This window comes from Leopardus geoffroyi, chromosome E2 (genome assembly GCF_018350155.1).
Source record: "Leopardus geoffroyi isolate Oge1 chromosome E2, O.geoffroyi_Oge1_pat1.0, whole genome shotgun sequence".
Classification (NCBI taxonomy): domain Eukaryota; kingdom Metazoa; phylum Chordata; class Mammalia; order Carnivora; family Felidae; genus Leopardus; species Leopardus geoffroyi.
The window spans coordinates 43916206-43933948 of record NC_059335.1 but is presented as its reverse complement, the minus strand read 5'-3'; the positions used below and the strand labels follow the sequence as shown (position 1 = coordinate 43933948).

Sequence of the window (17743 nt, the reverse complement as noted above, 5' to 3'; positions counted from 1 at the left end):
TGGGCTGGAAAGCCAAGTTATAGCTCAGTGGGATGAAGGGCAGCCTAAAGGTAGCACAGGACAGGACCCCAACCCAGTCATAATCCCTCTTATGATTGGGGCGGGGAGGGGGCAGATATTCAGACAGGATTCTTCTTCCACCCCAGTGAGGACACTCCAAGGGCAGCTGTCCAACCCCAAGAGACTTGCTTTACAGCCCAGCCCTACCTCCTGGCCCTGGCTGTTGGTAACAGTCCAAGGGCAGGAGACAGCAAGCAGCCAATCTACTTACGTGTGCCCAGCAGGACCTCTGGCAGCTGCCATCCCCATACCAATTGCCTTAGGGTCAGTGGGCAGCCTTACTGTTGAGCCAAGGTACAGGCCGCAAGTTCCTGCCATCATACCCTCCCACTGGCCAGCTTTCCAGGCATGCCTAGGCCTGTCTGAACTCTCAGCAGGTAGAGTTCAGGCCTATCTCCCCCACTCCCCTCACACCCACTACAATAATGTCTTGTATGTGTGTGGTGCTTAGTGCTTTCCAATACACTTTTCATATCCTGTATGTACTGATTAGGATTTTTAGTTGTAAGCAAAAGTAACTAACTTTGGCTAATGTGCACAGCAAAGGACATAAATTAAAAGATAGTGAGTGAGTAGGTCACAAAATTTCCAAGAAGGTAGAAAATCAGGCTTGGAAGCACGCAGTCAGAAACAATGCCCTAAACCCCAACTCAACAGTGGTCTAAGAACACATTACTGTGACCACTGAGTCTGGAATGGCAGGATACCATCCCTGCCACCTACGCCACAGACACCCTCATACTGGATGCTGCCGGTAAAACTGCTACCACTTAAACTGAGATTGTACCCATCAAATCACTAAAAATAGATGCTGCTCCTTTGCTGTCATTGGCTTCCAATTCAAAATTGGTGAGGTGTAGCAGGAGGAAGGGGGCCTGTCTGACTGGAGGAGCCTGAGCCTCAAGCCAATGTCCACGCCCTAGCTGTAAAGGAAGATGGCTCCACCTCATGAGGCATAGGATTCCTCAAGCATAGGAAGGAGGCTCAGTTGCTAGGTAACCAAAATGGGTGACAAATGTTCAACTTTGCATTGTACTCAATCATCACACTAACACATGAAGTTGTCAGAATGACTCCTATTTTCCCCATTTTATTTATTTTTTAATGTTTATTTATTTTGGGGAGAGAGAGAGAGAGAGAGAGAGAGAGAGAGAGCGCGCACACACGCGTGCATGGGGGAGGGGCAGATAAAGAAGGAGACACAGAATCTGAAGCAGGCTCCAGACTCTGAGCTGTCAGCACAGAGCCTGACGTGGGCCTTGAACCCACGAACTGCGAGATCATGACCTAAACTGAAGTTGGACACTTAACTGACTGAGCCACCCAGGCGCCCCTTGTTATCCCCATTTTAGACAGCAGGAGTGTGACCAGAGCAGCTTCTCTACTGATATATTGATATAAAACAGGGAGAAAAGCAAAGTTTTGTTTTCAGGTTTAAAAGATCAACTGCAGAAATGTGTGACCTGGCTACAGGTCACTTAAAGAAGGTCTCAGAATCTCATCTAATCTTAAACTTCATATGAACCCAGCTGAAGAGGTGGCTGATATACCACTGCAGATTTATGGGTGGGACAGCATCTTGGGTTCTAGGCCTGCTGGACTTACCCAGGCTTGAACATTCTAGTCTGGCCACATACTTGCAGAGAGGGGCAGCCAAGGTAAAGAGGTTCTGTAACATCTGGTATGTGGGCTCTGAGCTTCAGAGGGCAGAACTGGGGCCACACGGGAACCACAGGGATGAGCTGCCACCTCAGTACCTGTAGAACCTGGCAAAAACAAGATACACTTCCCCATGAGGTTGTGAGTCTCTATTGCCAGGGATTTGCCAACAGAGGCTAGAGAGCCATCTACTAGAAATTTCAGTTGAACTAGATGATAAACACAATCTCTTCCAACTCTAAGATGCTATAAGCCTCTGATGTGTGTTAAAAGGGCAGGCATGACCCACAAGTTAGGACAATGGCCCTCCAAGAACCTCCTAGGGACCTAGTGAATTAACCAATGACAAAAAGATAAGAAAAAAAAGAAAACAAAAAATGGGCACTTTTACTAGACATCAATTATATGCAAAAATACAAAGAAGAATCATTTTATACTTTACATCAGCCAAAACAAAAAGAAATGTCTAATGCTGGAGAGGCTGGGATAAAATTGGATATGTGCTGGTGACTGGATAAAGTAGGTACCACTTTTTTGGAAATCAACATGGCAAGTAATATCAAAACACCAAAATTATTTTTAATCCTTCAACTCAATAACTGTTCACTTGGGAATTTACCTTAAGGAACAATTTAAAGGATAATTGCTATTGACTTGGAAGTACTCATTACATCATTATTAATAATAAACAGTAAGCCTTAAATAGGGAAGAGATTAAATATAGTATAGTTTTGATGGAATATTAGGCAATCATTACAGATGGTGTTTATAACGAATCTTTGTTCCTTGAGGGCAAGTCCTGCATCCTGTTTACTACTAAAGATCCAGCTCTGTCTGAAACACAGAAATAGTTCATTAAATATTTGTTGAACAAATGAGTGAATGAACAACTGAACAAATGAATTCAATCTTAGCAAGAGAAAATGCTTATTACATGTTATGTTAAAAAAAAAAGCAGAACTCAAAATTATATCTAAACTATGATTTCCAGAATATGAAAGACTATATATACATGTGTCCTACATGTAGAGTGTAATGTGGAACGAATTTTTAAATAAGATGTTTGGGTTACACACTAGGGATGATGTGTTATTCTTATTTATTCAACATGTTTTACTGAGTATCTATTATATATCAGGTGCTGTGCCACATGCTGTGAATACAATAGTAAAAACAAAAACAAAAACAAAAAAACAAACAGTCTCTACCCTAATGGGTAGTTTATGTTAGTGGGTTACTGGAGGTGTGAGAGTGGGAGAGAGATCGAAAATAAACAGATAAGAGAATGTATGTCAGATGGTGATAAGTGCTATTGGAGGAAAAAAAAAAAAGCAGAATGGGGGATAGAGAGTGTTAGGAGAGGAAAGGCTGTCATTTCACATGGGTGTCCATGAGGATACTTAGGAAAAGAGCCTCCAAGCAAAGGAAACAGCAAGTGCAAGGGCCCTGAGGCCAGAGTGTACTTGGTACACTCAAGGAACAGCAAGGAGATCAATGTGCTGAAACACGGGTACTAGGAGACAAGGCAGAGATGCTACAGGAGTCAGAGTATGTTTGCTTTCAGTGAGACAAAGAAGCCACTGGGAGTTTGAGCAGAGGTGTGATGTGATTTGACTTACGTTTAGAAAGAATCATTCTTTTTACAAGAATACTTTATGAGAGTTTAAGATAAAAGGAAGTATTTTAAACAAAGAACAGATTATCATAACATTCATGAACTGATTTACAAAATACTTTCTGAGCACCCCCACTATTCTTAGGATCTGGAATAGCAAAACTACTTCAAGATTACAAAGACATTAACCATACAAAAATATTTTTAAATAACATTGGGTTTTTTAAGACAAAGATTGTTCATAGCAATGCAGCGATTTTGTCATTTTTCTTTAAAAACTATGAAAGGGGGCGCCTGGGTGGCGCAGTCGGTTAAGCGTCCGACTTCAGCCAGGTCACGATCTCGCGGTCCGTGAGTTCGAGCCCCGTGTCGGCTCTGGGCTGATGGCTCAGAGCCTGGAGCCTGTTTCCGATTCTGTGTCTCCCTCTCTCTCTGCCCCTCCCCCATTCATGCTCTGTCTCTCTCTGTCCCAAAAATAAATAAACGTTGAAAAAAAAAAAAAAAAAAAACTATGAAAAATCATTTTTCTCAATTAACATTTAGATGCAATTTCATATTCTATACCAAGTCCCATAATTGTAAACTGAGCTGCTTCTGGGAAAATCTTTTTTTTTTTTTTTTTTATCTTTTAATGTTTATTTATTTTTGAGAGAGAGAGACACACAGAGTACAAGTGGGGGAGGGGTAGAGAGAAAGGGAGGCACAGAATCTGAAGTAGGCTCCAGTCTCTGAGCTGTCAGTGAAGAGCCCGATGGGGGGCTCCAACCCACGAACTGCGGGATCATGACCCGAGCCAAAGTCGGACGCTTAACTGACTGAGCCATCCAGGTGTCTCTGTTGGGAAAATCTTAAAGTTGGCTGCTTACTTGACTTGTCTTACACAGCTCACATACAGCACTCCTACAGCATCACTCACAACCCAACATTACTGATAGGAGGCCCTTGTGGAAAGTCTGTATGTGCTGGCAAGATTATCTGAAAAACTAATAAAATCCTTGTAATCCTTTTCAAGGATGCAGAAAGGAAAATGGCTGCATTTCAAATTCATGGCATTTCAAAGGCATGAATTAAGCTCTAAACTCTACATTTGAAAAAAAAAATCAACACAAGTTCTCTAATTTATGTTCTAAACTGAGAAAACAAATCGTTGCTAAGAAATGAAATTTGCAAAATTTTTAAAACACATTTTCTAGTTGATATGCACATACTTAAATCTACAAACTACACCAAAATATAAACTGCAGGAAACACTACATTGAACTTGGTTGATACAACTTCACCATGAAATCTAGAATTGTTTTTCGGTTTCATTAAGTTTATTCCTAGACATCCTGCCTTTTAGGTATGTATAAAACTGATCATGTTGAGACGATACCTCTATGAAAATGTACAAGAAAGTCATGGCTCTTATGAGAGTGAGAGGGCTTCTTCTTAGCTCTCCAACATCTTGATTTCTGTGTCACTCATGTCAGAGGTTTCTGCACCCTATCCCTCCTTCTTACCATCTGTTAACTTCTCACTTACTATATATTTTGACACAGAACTACCAGGATTCCTCTCTCCATCAAAGCAGCCATCTTTATGAATGACCTGCCAATGACCTACAAAATTGCCTTCCAATGCCTTCCCATGACCTCCTCTGTCCTCTCCAGTCACCCTGCCATTGCCCCTGACCAGAGTTCCTCTACCTCTGATCAGCACTGCCTGCCCTCCCTGCTCTTCCCTCCCACCCACCACATCATTCTTCTTACTATACTAAGAACTCCACCCCTCCACCTCCACCCCTCTGCCCACTCCATCCTGCCTTCACCTCCTTCCTCTTAGTGGGCCAGCACTCCTACCTCTCTTGTCAACATCTCCAACTTCCTTGCTTTCTGGTCTCCTTTGTCCAGCAAAGCCCAGCCCTGGAACAGCCTCACCAATAGCCTTTCCCACGCCTATCTCAGCATTGATAGGATGCTGAAGAAAGCCTCGAACCCTACAAATTAGTGCCCCACAAACCCATGGCTTTCAACCACAGCAAGCCCTCACTACTGCCCTGTGGTGCGTGTGGGCTGCTATTAGCTTTCCGTCCTCTTTTCCACAGCAGCCATCTTGAACGTTTTCACTCTTTTTCCAAGCTTTCCATTCCATCCAATTCCCTCACACTGAGCAGATATCCTTGCCTCTGACATCACATAAGAAGTAATGGCCACTGGGTATGAACTGCCTCCATTTCCTGATCCCACCTCCCAACCACCTGGTACCTACCGACCTACCAACCTACTTGCATCTCCAACTCCTCCTTCCTTTTTCCCCTCCCATCTTAAATGAAAAGTAGGCCCTCCTCCTGCCTGAGGCTGAGTCTGAACTCTACCACCTTCTACCATCTTGCTGACCTCACTCCATCCTTCCACCCTTCTCTTTCCTTTATCCTCAACTGTCCCTCTAGTGGCTTTTCCCCATCAGCATTTTTAAATGTCCTAACCTCTCTCAACTTAAACCAAATTGTCTCTCAACCCTACATCCTTTCTGGTTTTCTCCCTCCTCCCCTTCAAAACCATTTCTAAGGGGCGCCTGGGTGGCGCAGTCAGTTAAGCGCCCGACTTCAGCCAGGTCACGATCTCGCGGTCCGTGAGTTCGAGCCCCGCGTCAGGCTCTGGGCTGATGGCTCAGAGCCTGGAGCCTGTTTCTGATTCTGTGTCTCCCTCTCTCTCTGCCCCTCCCCCGTTCATGCTCTGTCTCTCTCTGTCCCCAAAATAAACATTGAAAAAAATATATATATATATAAAAAAAAAAAACAAAAAAACCATTTCTAAGAGTTATCTACATTGGTATTTCCCAAAGGATTTTGGTTTTCTCTTTGACTCTCTCCGGTGAAGGATTTTATCCATTCCCATGGTTTTGATTATGATGTATGTACTCCTAACTTGTTAACTTATGACTCTTTTTTCCAGATCAGATCTCTCAAGTATGATAGGTTCTCAGGATCTGTTTTCTTGGTTTGAATTAGTTTTAGGGTAATAGTCCCTCTGGTTATTTCTTCTTTGGACATGAATTCCCAAATATTAAGGCATTTTCCCAAGCCAAACCTACTGGACATCTCACCTGGTTGTCTCCCACTCATTTCAAACCCACCTGCTCCTTTACTATTCCTCACCTCAGGGGAAAGTACCACCATCTGTCCACCAAGTTTCCCAAGGCAGACATCCAGGTATCATCCTTAACACACCACTCTCCTCCAGGCCCTCAACTCATCACTCACAAAGTCCTTTGAATATTTACCTCCCTAACACACCTCAGATCTACCCTCTCTTTTCTATCTTCATAGATGCTGTGCTGGAACACTGCAGCAGCTTCTGACCTACATTCCAGCCTCATCTTCTCCTGGTCATTTTCCACACAGGCCTCAGACTTTTCAGAATACATGTCTCCCTAAAAATCTTCATCTTGAGAATAAAGTTATATTCCTTAGCCTAGTATACTAGGCTCTTCAAAACCCAGCCCTGGTTAATCCAACCCCATGTCTGAGATCCAACATTCTGGTTAATCCCCACAATACTTAATCAGAAGACCTATGGAACTTCACTGAGACCTTTTTTTCCCCTTTAACATGGTAGGAGTCTAGCTCAATGTTCCCCTAAAATCCTTTGGAACCCTAGGTTCCAAGTAGCTAGAATTCCATTCTCTTAGGCTTCTATTTTCTAAAACCACCCCTAAAAAATGCCAAAACAAATATATTGAGCATATACCTGACCAAAATCATACCACTAGTAAGAGAGAGAACGGAAATTTGAACCCAGATTAGCCAGGACACCACCTCCTGCTTGTTTATTCACAGTCAAACCAATTTCTGATAATCCAAGATGAAGAACATTTTATTAAGTGCTTAATATTTGTGAAGTGCTTTACATAAGGCATCTCATTTATCTATTAAAACATTGTCAAATAAGCAAACTGCAGATCTGATAATGTAGTTTGTGCAAGTTTGAATCCCCCCACCTTTACCCTATTAGCTGCTCCCTAAAACCAATAAATACCATTTTACAACTGAAGAAACAGGTCCAGCCCAGGGTCACACATCGAATTGGAGGCAAAGTCAGAATTAGAATCCAGATTTTCTGACTTCACTTGACCATGTGGATGATGCTATTTTAGTCCCTGCTTTCTGGGAGAATCACGGAACCCTGGTTTTCACTATTTGCAATGATTTCCTGAAAAGTAGCCCTACTACTTAAGGCTACGCTGACCTCCGGAGTTTCAGCTGTGGCTCTACGCAGCATTCTTTGTTAACCTTCTGTTGATAACTCTGCCAATGCTCTGTTGATGCCCATCCTGTGGCCTAGTCTTCCCCCACCTACTTTTCCAAAAACCTCTGCTCTCACTGCATCCAGAGAACTAGGCACTCTGTGTCGGCACAAATCCTATTTCTTCCCCCTCCTTATAGTTTTCTCATCTTCAGTAATGAGGCCCCATTTGTTTATCCAGCTCCAGTGTCCTTCCCTTATGGTTTGGTCTGGATCAAAGTCCCTCTGCCATGCCTCTCAGAGGTCCTGTTATTTCCTCCCCAAATGCAACCCATTTTACTCATTCCCCCATCCTAGCCTTCCCTCCGTGGATATCATCAACTCAAGGATGACAGCGTTGCTTTTTCTCAGGATCTGTCTCTTGGGTTTGAAACAGGTTCAGGGTAACAGTCCCCCTGGTTATTTCCTTGGCCATGAATTAATTATACCCATATATTAAGGCATTCTCCCAAGAATGCTTTAGCTGAAATACACCCAAAAGTCTGGTGGGGTGACATATGAAGCATGTGTGGGATTAATTGGACCATCTGGCCAACACCAGAGCCCTGAGTGGAAAAAGATTCAGGAAAAAAAAAAAAAAAAAAAAACAAAACTAACTAGCAAGGTGGGACATCACCACCAGGGCCCTATGATGCTGAGCAGAGACTGAAAGAAGGGCAGGCATCTCAGACTGTCATTGCTTCACAACTGACAGGGGCAGAAGATCTTTCCCAGAAAGGGAGTGGGAGGTAGGGAATTTAGGCACAGAAAGAAGGGCAAACAGCTAGAAATAGGGGAACATGAAGAACTGATGACCTTTAGTGGAGAACTGACAAGACTTCCAAGTAATGATCAGCATGAATCTATGAGTCCCTAGTGTCATAGGATTCTAAGGACTCTCAAAGCACTCAGGCAAAATTCCAATCCATTATATGAATGACAAACATTTCCTCATGAGGGTGGCATCCCTCTAGTTGAAGGTTTTCAGCAATGGAAAATACACAACCTTAGGAAATTAAGAGCACGGAGGTGTGAGTAAAATTCAATTAGTGTTCAATTCATTTTCAACTCAACAAATATCTCAGAGTACCTACTATGTGTCAGACACTATAAGCACTGGCTTATACCTATGAATAATATAGACATGGCCCCTGTTCTGTGGATCTTATCATGTGGAAGATGGATACATAAGCACACAAATGGAATAGGGGAAGTAGAGGGTGCTGCTCATATGCAAGGTGGAATACCTAATATGGAGCCAGACATCTAGGAAGGCTTCACAGAAGATGCAACGTCTAGGCTGGGGCTTGAAGAGTGAGGGGTTAGCTGAGTACAAGGGTGGAGGGAACCACCAGAGTGAGAGAAAACGGGTGGTTAAGACTTCCCAGCCACCAAAAGAAGTTCAGAGTGTCGCAAGAACAAGGTGGAGACCAGATTTAGAAGGGCCTTTAGAGCAATGTTGAGAGGAGTGTGGGCTTAATTCCATAGATAATGAGAAGGAGTAGCGCCCTCTGGCTACTCTGGGGGAAATGTTGCCATATCAGGGATGGCGTAAGGAGGCCAGAATCCTGGATGGGAAGACTGGATAAGACCTTGACGGCTCAAGGGATATGACCAAAGTAAAGCACTCCTCTATAAGTTCGAGACAAAACTAAAGCGATAAAGTTCAGAATGCCACACTCTCAAGCCACAGGTCTCCTCCGTCCTCTCTCACCTTTGCTGGGCAAACCAGAGCGGCTCGACCTCGGTTTGCCCCATCACCGCGGACTGTGGGCAGGGGGACGGCTCCACACCCTTCTTCTCAGGTAGGAAAACTGAGGCCCAGAGTCCCGTGGAGGGTGCCGAGGACAAAAAAAAAAAAAAAAAAAAAAAATCGAAACGGCCTCCCAAGAGGCTGCCGGTAGTCACGCACAATCCGAGGGTCCCGCGGCCTGCCCCATTTCTCAGTCAGCCAGCCCCAACCAGCCGCCTTTGCTATGGAAACAGTCCTCCCGCCCTCCTCAGCGCCTCGGTTTCTTCATGCACCCTGGGAAATGCAGTCCACCCCCGGTAACCTGCCCGCGGCATAAGCCCCCTTCGCGTCCTTAAAGGACTACGAGTTCCAGAAGGCAGCACAAAAACTCCGACAGTCTCTAGGGCATGCGGTCTTGACGAAAAGCTAGAGAAACCCGCCGGCTGGGCCGAAGAGAGTGGAGAAGGCGCCCCCAATGGGCGGCCTTCTGGGCGTGGCCAGGATCTCCATTGGCTACGGCCGCGCAGGGGAGGCGGAGTCAGCGGAATGAGGCGCGGAGCTGTTCGCCGCTCCAGGTGCTGAGTCCGAGGGAGGCTCCCGACGCGAGAGCCGCGGTCTCCGCCGCCGCCACCGCCGCCGCCGTCACCGCGAGAGCCACCGCGGGAAAGCCGGGGCAGTGAGGAGCCCAGAGGAGCTCGTTGCGCTGCCGAGCGCTGACAGCCCTCCCTCCTCTTTGAGGTCGGTGCTGCTGGATTCTCTTTTGTTTTATTGGGGACGGAATGAACTGAGATGAGGGGGCCTGGGGAGTTGATGGGACCTCTCCTCACCGCCCTCAAGACCATCTGTCCCGGAGAGCTGCTGACTGACTCCTTGCGGGCCTCTCTGTGGCCTGTCGCCTGAAGTCGGAGCAGCTTGCGTTAGTTTTTGTTCTATGGTAGAGGGGATTCTTGAGTGTGAGGGGCAAAGGCTGGGGGAACTCCCCCCGTCTCTACTGAGGGGGCGTTGGGGAGCTTGGAGCCTTCCCCCACCCTTGTGCCTGATAACGAGGCTGCTTGGATTATTGAGGATGGGAGGGAGTGTTATGGGATGAAAGGTTCAGAGGCAGGGGGACCCTTCCCCATGACACCTATACTGCTTGAGGTTACAAAGGGGGTCTGGATGTGATGGATGACACCGGGAAACTGCTCCTCCTCTGCTCAGACCCTCCTGGGCTTATTGAGGAGGGGCTGTTTGCGATGTCAGGAAGATCCTTTCCGTGCCCACCCCTCTCCCGAAGCCTAGGTTTTTGTGAAGAGGAGAAACGGGATGGAGATGGAGACGGGACTCTTCCCCCTCCCACTTGGACCCGCCTCGGTTATTGGGGGAGGGGATTGGGACGTGAGGAACTAGAGCCGGGGAGACCCTTCCCCACAGTACTTGAAGTCGCTGGCACAGGAAGGCACTGACGGATTCTTGGGGTCCTCCATGCTCGGGGCCCCGCGCCTAAGGTCTGAGTGGCCTGGGTGTGGATGTGCGGTGGGGGAAAGTAAGAAGGGTGCAGGGAATCCACCCGACCTCCCCCGACTTGAACCTTACCTCTCAGGCCCTCTCTACCTGGATCCAGGTCAGGGGCCCAAGTCGAGAAGACCCTCCCTGTCCCGCTCAGTCCCGCCCCGCCCGGCGACCCGGCTCCTGCACCGCGGCAGGGAGCCAGACGCCGATGGGCACGTGCGGGGCGGGACGGGGCGGGTCCCCTCTCTAGCCCTACGAAGCTCCAGGCAGACGCCCCCTGAGCCTCCAGACCTTTGGGACTGCTCGGCTCCACGCGGGGCGCGCCCCAGATCCGGCTACCGAAACCTGCTTCCAGGGCGCGCGGCGGCAGCTTCGCGAACAGGGCTTTTGCGCTCGGCCCAGGCATCCTCGTTAGGACAAAGCGGCGGTCTCCGCACTGGCGGGCCTGCGCCACCCGCTGGGCTGGGGGCGCGGCTAAGGGAGGGGGGGCTCCGGGCGCGGCGCGGAGAGCTTCCGCGGAATCACGCCGGGAGCCGGGCGGGAGACAAAGCGCGCTAGCTTCTCTCGGGCCTGCGCGAGCCGGCATGGAAAATCCCGAGGGAGGAGGCGGCTGCGCCCTGGCTCGGTACTATGCCCTGCACCCTTCTTTCCCGCACATCACCCCCTAACGCTGGCCGGGCACCCCAGGTTGCAGTGTGTGCAGTGGTAACCAGGGTTCCTCCTGGGGGACATTCAAGATCTGTGGCCACGAGGACGCACGCGGACAGGCAGGGGGCTCCGCCTGGAGGGTAGGGTCCCAGGTTTCAGGAGATATAGATGGACCAGGGTCTGGAGAGGCATCCTGACTCGATCTCACTACGCTCCATCAACCATGTTAGGTCAGGTTTGATTCTCGGGTTCGAGTGTATGTGTCACCGTGTGTTTGCATGGGTGATGATGTGGGTCAGAGTGTGAATATTAACGTGTATGACTGTGTGAATGTGCCAGTGTGTGCTCCAATGTTCATGTGTGTGTCATGATGAGCTTGTGAATCTGTGTGTGCTTGTGGGAGGAGGAACCACTCTCTGCTGACCTTAGATGTTGGGGGTGTGGGCAGGTTGGTTGTCTCTTCCACTCTAAAGCCACAGTAATAATTTAGGGTTCCAGTGGGTGCCCTCAGGGTGAAGGTAGCTTCAGGCTGCCTTGGGCCTAAACTGCATGCTTGGGTGTGGCCTAGAAGATAGGACATCACAAGTATGTGGAGCCCTCGTCAGCCTTTCTGGGGTCTCAGATCAGACCCTAACATCTCCACCATTGCCCTGCCCTTCCCATCCCTCAGAAATCTTATCCTGCTGCAAGGCATTGCCCTGAGGCCCAGAATTCCACCCCACCTCCCCACGTGAGCTTCCAAGTGGGGCTTGGGGGGCTCATCAGCATAGTCTTTTATGATTTTGGGGTGCAAGATATTGTGGCAAGGAAATTTCCTCAATTTGGCCTCCATGCCTGGAAGGTCTATAGGTCTGGGGTTGCCAGTCAGTGGCAGGTGGCCTCTCAGTAATACCAGGTATACTCACAGAGAGGGTATGAGTGTGGCACACAGATACCACTATGAGTGGACACCCCTAGAGGATGACAGTCCTCCCAGACCTGCCCATTCCCAGTGAGTGACCTCAGTTTCATAGTACTTTACAGCAAAGGTGTTGTGTGGCTTTGAGATAATACCCACCAGAGACCCCCTTCCCATAGGATGAGGGGCTAGACCGTTTTGAGCGCAACCACAGAAAGACCCATTATTAGACAGTGGAGCCACCATCCAGCCCGGCCCTGCCTGATCCAGTCTGAAGTATCCACTGCCAGTATCCACAGCGACCTCTACTGGGAAAAGTAGTAAATTTGCAACTAACACTCTCCCTGAGTGTGGAGGTTCAGGGTGGGTGTGGGCACTGTTAGGTAAAAATCACAAACCCTTCCATATGGGGCTCCCTGTCAGCCTTTCGAGTCCTAAGTTGATATTCTTAATGGAAGTGACTTCAAACTAGTCCAAGCAGTGAAATTGCCACTGTCCTTGCCCATACAGAAGTATTTGAAGAGGGCCAAAAGGCCTTTGTCCAAGTTTCCATCCAATTGGGGATGGACATCAAATCCATTTGTGAGGAAAATGCATGGAAAACACTTATCAAGTTTAGGGAGTTTTAAGCATCTTTCTTATCTCTTCCTCTCCTACTATGATTCCCACCCTCCCCTTCTTATTCCACTTTCTCCTCCTCTCTTCCTCATTATTAGCCAATAACATATTTTTGTTTAATTTTTTTCTAATGTTTATTTTTGAGAGAGTGGAGGTGGGGGAGGGTCAGAGAGAGAGGGAGACACAGAATCTGAAGCAGGCTCCAGACTTCGAGCTGTCAGCCCAGAGCCTGGTGTGGGTCTTGAACACATGAGCTGTGAGATCATGACCAAGCCAAAGTTGGATGCTTAACCGACTGAGCCACCCAGGTGCCCTGCCAATAATGTATTTTGAAAGATAAGCCTTCTTTTCCTTGTTGAAAATGTGGCCCAGAAAATGCAGAAATCAGAAGGCTATTACTAAGTGCAAAGAACTGGCAAACACTGGCTCTCCTAGATCTAACGGGAGTAGGGGAGATGGATGAAATATGCTCTGTCTTAAATGCTTACCTGGTGACATGTGTCTCTTCTCCCGGAATTGCTCTGAAGAGATTTCACACAGCCACAAAATCTTTAGAGCTCCTTAAAGGAAAGGAGGTATTTAAATACCTAGTATTGTTCTTACTTTGGCATCCATGTGATTTGCATTGAACTACATGACTCAGTATCATAAAGTAAAAATAGGACTTAATCTCTTCCTTGCCTGTTCAGAAGGTGACTGCATATGTGTGTTGCATTCTGCATGAAAGAGTGAAAAGCTAAATTATCTCATAAATTGAACCACCTGCTTATTCTGATTAAAGAATGGCACTTAACATCACCTACAGGCAGTAACATTATTTTATGTTTCTTTTAATTCATACCTGAATCTCTTTGTCTTGTAAAACCTTTCTTCATGCTCATACATTATTACTTTCACTTGAAGTTAATCAAGAATGTTTAATCCTTGTACAAAAGCCAAACAAATTAAATATCAGCAGATACAGGAAGATGTGGGTGGTGTTTCTGTTCTTGGGCTCAAAAAAATTTTTGGAGTTCACAGGAGAGTAGTAAAGGGGCTGAAGAGTTAGTAAATCTTATGGGTGTAGTTAACAGGTTCATGAAGAGGAGAAGCTCCTCAAAATTTTTCTAGGAGTGCTGGTCGTGTTGAAGAATCTGAGGATGCAAGCAAATAGTATGCATGCTGTGAGTGAGAATGAACGAGTGGGATTCTTAAATCCAAGTATTAATACAGCCTTTGCGGGAAAAATCCACTAAATCCCTCCTGTTCTCTCAGGTTGCCAGTAGCCAAGAAGGAGTGGAGCTGTCCAAGGTTCTGGAACTCTGGCCTCAACCCCACTAGTGGAGAAGGCAGGATTCAGGGCAGGGAATAGAAGAAAGCTCTGAGGACCAAAGCTTCTGTAAGGATTTCCCCAAAGCTCATCATAGAAAGAAATAGGAGGAAACAGAGCTGTAGAGGCTTTTATTGTATTGCTTCAAACGAACCCATTGGCAAACCCTATTTAAAGAATTACAAGCTAATAATAAGAAACAACATTTCTGAGTCAGGCTTTTCAAATGTATTTAATCTTCACAGTCCTATGAGGTAGGTAGTGGTGGTGTTTCCACTTTCAAGAAGAGGAAATGAAGCTTTGGGAGGAAAGGGTCTTGCCCATGATTACACAGATCAGAAGGAACAGAGTTTAGATTCCAAACTGGATCTCTTAAACTCCAGAGTCTCCTCTTACCATTATTTTTTCCTACTGCTATTGTAGAAGCAAAATTGAAGTTTCAGACTGTCCTATATAAGATTCTAACCAACTTTTAGAGGAGTGGATTGGGGACCAACAAAGATTCAGACATAAGCCATAAAAAGTCCTTTCAAATGTATCAAGGATATTACCACAATACTTTACATATTATCCTGACAAAAGGCTTGTTGCCTGTACTTGGTTATAGGTAAAGAAGGAGAAAAAGGAGTACAATGACCCTGATGGCCAGTGTCCCAGGGTTTTCTTTCCAGAGTAGAACAATTTCACAGGAAGCCAAGCTTGGATGGCAGCAAAATCTATTTTTCATAATCTGCAAGAATGGGGGTGGGGAATGAGGAGGCTGTTATTATTTCACAGAGTACATGTAGAGCCAAAGAAATAGGGCTTATATTTATTTGCTGGTGTCCTGTTCCAATGCTGAGGACACTTGCATATTGTTAAGAGGCTCCTTCTCCCTATTCCCACTCTCAGATTTTTACAGCAAGGTCTTTAACACCAAAATAAAAGTTTTCATTGTTGTGAGCCTCAGCTAATCCCAGGGAAGTGCCACATTCCTGCGCCCTTGTGTCATCATAACCAGTGTTCTGCCTTCATATGTGGCTGCATGACTCCGCAGGTTGGCAAGTTTGGGGTGTGATAGGCTTCAGGCCACACATCCTCTGGTCCTCCCAGGGTGGCAGTGCCAACTGCCCCAATCTTGCCACACACACAAGTGACCTGGGCCTGAGAACTCCCCATTCAGTGGCTGTTAGTTTAGGTGTCTAAAGAGAGTAGAGAGCAAAAGATTTGCTTTTTCTCCTCTCTTGACCTCAGTCTGCACAATGCATAGAAAGGGGGCCTCACCTTTTAAGAAAATGCCTCACATCAGGCTAGGTCTCCTGTCCATTTTGAGTCTTTCTTTCCCCTTCTAGGTTCAGGCTTTGCAGGACTCTGGTGCATGCAGCAAATCTGCTATTGCTTTTCCCGAGTGCACTCGGAGGCCAAGGACCCGGCTCCCATCCGGGTCTGTTCTGACTCATATGACTGCAGACAGATTTGATTGTTTTCTTATTTAGAGTCATTAATTAACTCTCCTCAGCATCAGAACAGCATGTATTAAGAGGGGAGCCATTCGTGGGGGTCTCTAGGAAGCCATGCCTACAGCTGAGTACTGTCTCCTTTTCTAACAGGATCAGGAAATGGTTTTTAATTCTGGCTGTAACCCTTCAGTAAGCTTAGATTGTCAAGATTTTATGCCAATATGAGAAAGGAAATAAAATTGTAATTAATTGCTAAGGCTGCTATAGTTATTCTGGCAAAAACTGGGAAACTCCAGGGTCACTGAAAGAACAGGACTTTCATTCATTCAACAAATATTTCCTAGACCTGCAATGTGCCAGGCACAGAGCTCTGCATAGTGAACACAATCCAACATGGGATAAGCCCTGTCATATCGGAATCTTAAATGGAAAGTGGAAACAGATGCAGAAACGCTGACAAGGGTGTGTGCTATAAGCAGAAAGAGTCTTTAGAGGGGCACCTGGGTGGCTCAGTCAGTTAAGCACCCACCTTCGGCTCAGGTCATTTCACAGTTTGTGGGTTCGAACCCCACATCAGGCTCTGTGATGACAGAGCCTGGAGCCTGCCTCAGATTCTGTGTCTCCCACTCTTCTGCCCCTCCCTCACTCACGCACTCTCTCTCAAAAATAAACATTAAAAATTTTTAAGAGTTTTTAGAAATGGAAAGAACCTTAATAATCATAAACCATCATCTCTTTTTTAACATAAGGAAAGAGGCTGAGGGAAATTGAGTGTTGCCACTAGCCACACACAGCCCTGGTTAGTGGCAAAGAGGGGGATTAGAACCCAGGTTTTATTAATTCCTAAAATTTCTTCTCTCCACTGTACTCAACTGCTGCTCTGCTCACCAAATTATCCAAAGGGCATGTTTCCATTAACAGAGACTTTTTAGATCTAATCTTAATGCAAAACTTAAGTTGAAAGAGAAACAATAGATTAAATGGGAAAAGAAGAATGCCCACTTATATCCGTGTTGTACAATATAGTAGCCACATGCTATTGAGCACTTGAAATGTGGCTAGTCCAAATTGAGGCACCAGATTTTGAAAGATTAGTATGAAAAATATATATAAAATAGCTCACTAATAATGTTAATAGTATAAGTTGAAATATTATTTTGGATATATTGAGTTAAATAAAATATATTAAAATTAACTTCACTTGTTTCTCCTTTTTAATGTGTCTACTAGAAAATTAATAATTATATACATGTCTTGCATTTGTAACTCATTTCTACTGCATAACACTTCTCTAGAGTACTTCCATTTAGGAGAAAATGTTCTTCACAAACTAAGGCATTTAGCAAAGTAGATTTTGTAATCAGTCAGCCAGAGATGAATACTAGCTTTACCACTTAAGCTGTGTGAACTTGGACAAGTTGATTAATCTCTATGCTTCCATTTCCTCACCTGTAAAATGATGATGATAGAACCTACCTCCTTGGTTGAGTCAAATCACTTAGAACAGTGGCTGGTACATAGTGAGTACTCAATATTAGCTATCAGAGGAGACTTCAGTATTAGCTATCAGAGGAGTACTCAATATTATTATCAGAGGAGACTTCTAGAATCTTACAAGACAGGGGCAACAAGAAGGAGAACAAGCAGACAATTTTCAAATACATGAAGGAAAGGGTTTACTACGACTTAAAAGATGATTGAAAATGCATGCTCAGTACAGCTCATGAACTACCTTGATGTGGCCCCAATTTTCTGACAGAAAATGAAACTGAGGAAAGACTTCAAGCCACTTACATAAGTACACAACGGGTAAACACACTAGCTAACTGCATTATGCACAGGTCCTGACCTCTGCTAACAAGTTGAGGAAGATAATGATTAGTGTGTACTGATAACAGAGGACCCAAGAACTCTGAGTCTCTTGGATTCCAAGATTCCTCAGAGAAATGTAAGTCTTATGCTCTAGGAGAAAGATCCTGGACAAGAGTCAGACCTATGTGAGGTCAAAG

The 17743-nt window shown here is 45.7% G+C and overlaps 2 protein-coding genes across 4 annotated transcripts in view; one reads left to right on the top strand and one right to left on the bottom strand.

Moving 5' to 3' along the window:
* The window catches only part of ZFP90 (ZFP90 zinc finger protein), a 116303-nt gene extending 106544 nt beyond the window's left edge, over window positions 1-9759 (bottom strand). The window contains exons 1-2 of one of the 2 annotated variants that reach the window (XM_045443284.1): window positions 9314-9759; window positions 1666-1826 (exon numbers count right to left, since the gene is read on the bottom strand). The gene's annotated coding sequence lies outside the window, so the exon portion shown is untranslated. The remainder of the gene's footprint in view (window positions 1-1665; window positions 1827-9313) is intronic. The other variant, XM_045443283.1, reaches the window with a different exon arrangement.
* A 141-nt stretch (window positions 9760-9900) lies between these two features.
* Window positions 9901-17743, top strand: part of SMPD3 (sphingomyelin phosphodiesterase 3) — an 83447-nt gene continuing 75604 nt past the window's right edge. For both annotated transcript variants that reach the window (XM_045443278.1, XM_045443279.1), the window contains exon 1: window positions 9901-10069. The gene's annotated coding sequence lies outside the window, so the exon portion shown is untranslated. The remainder of the gene's footprint in view (window positions 10070-17743) is intronic.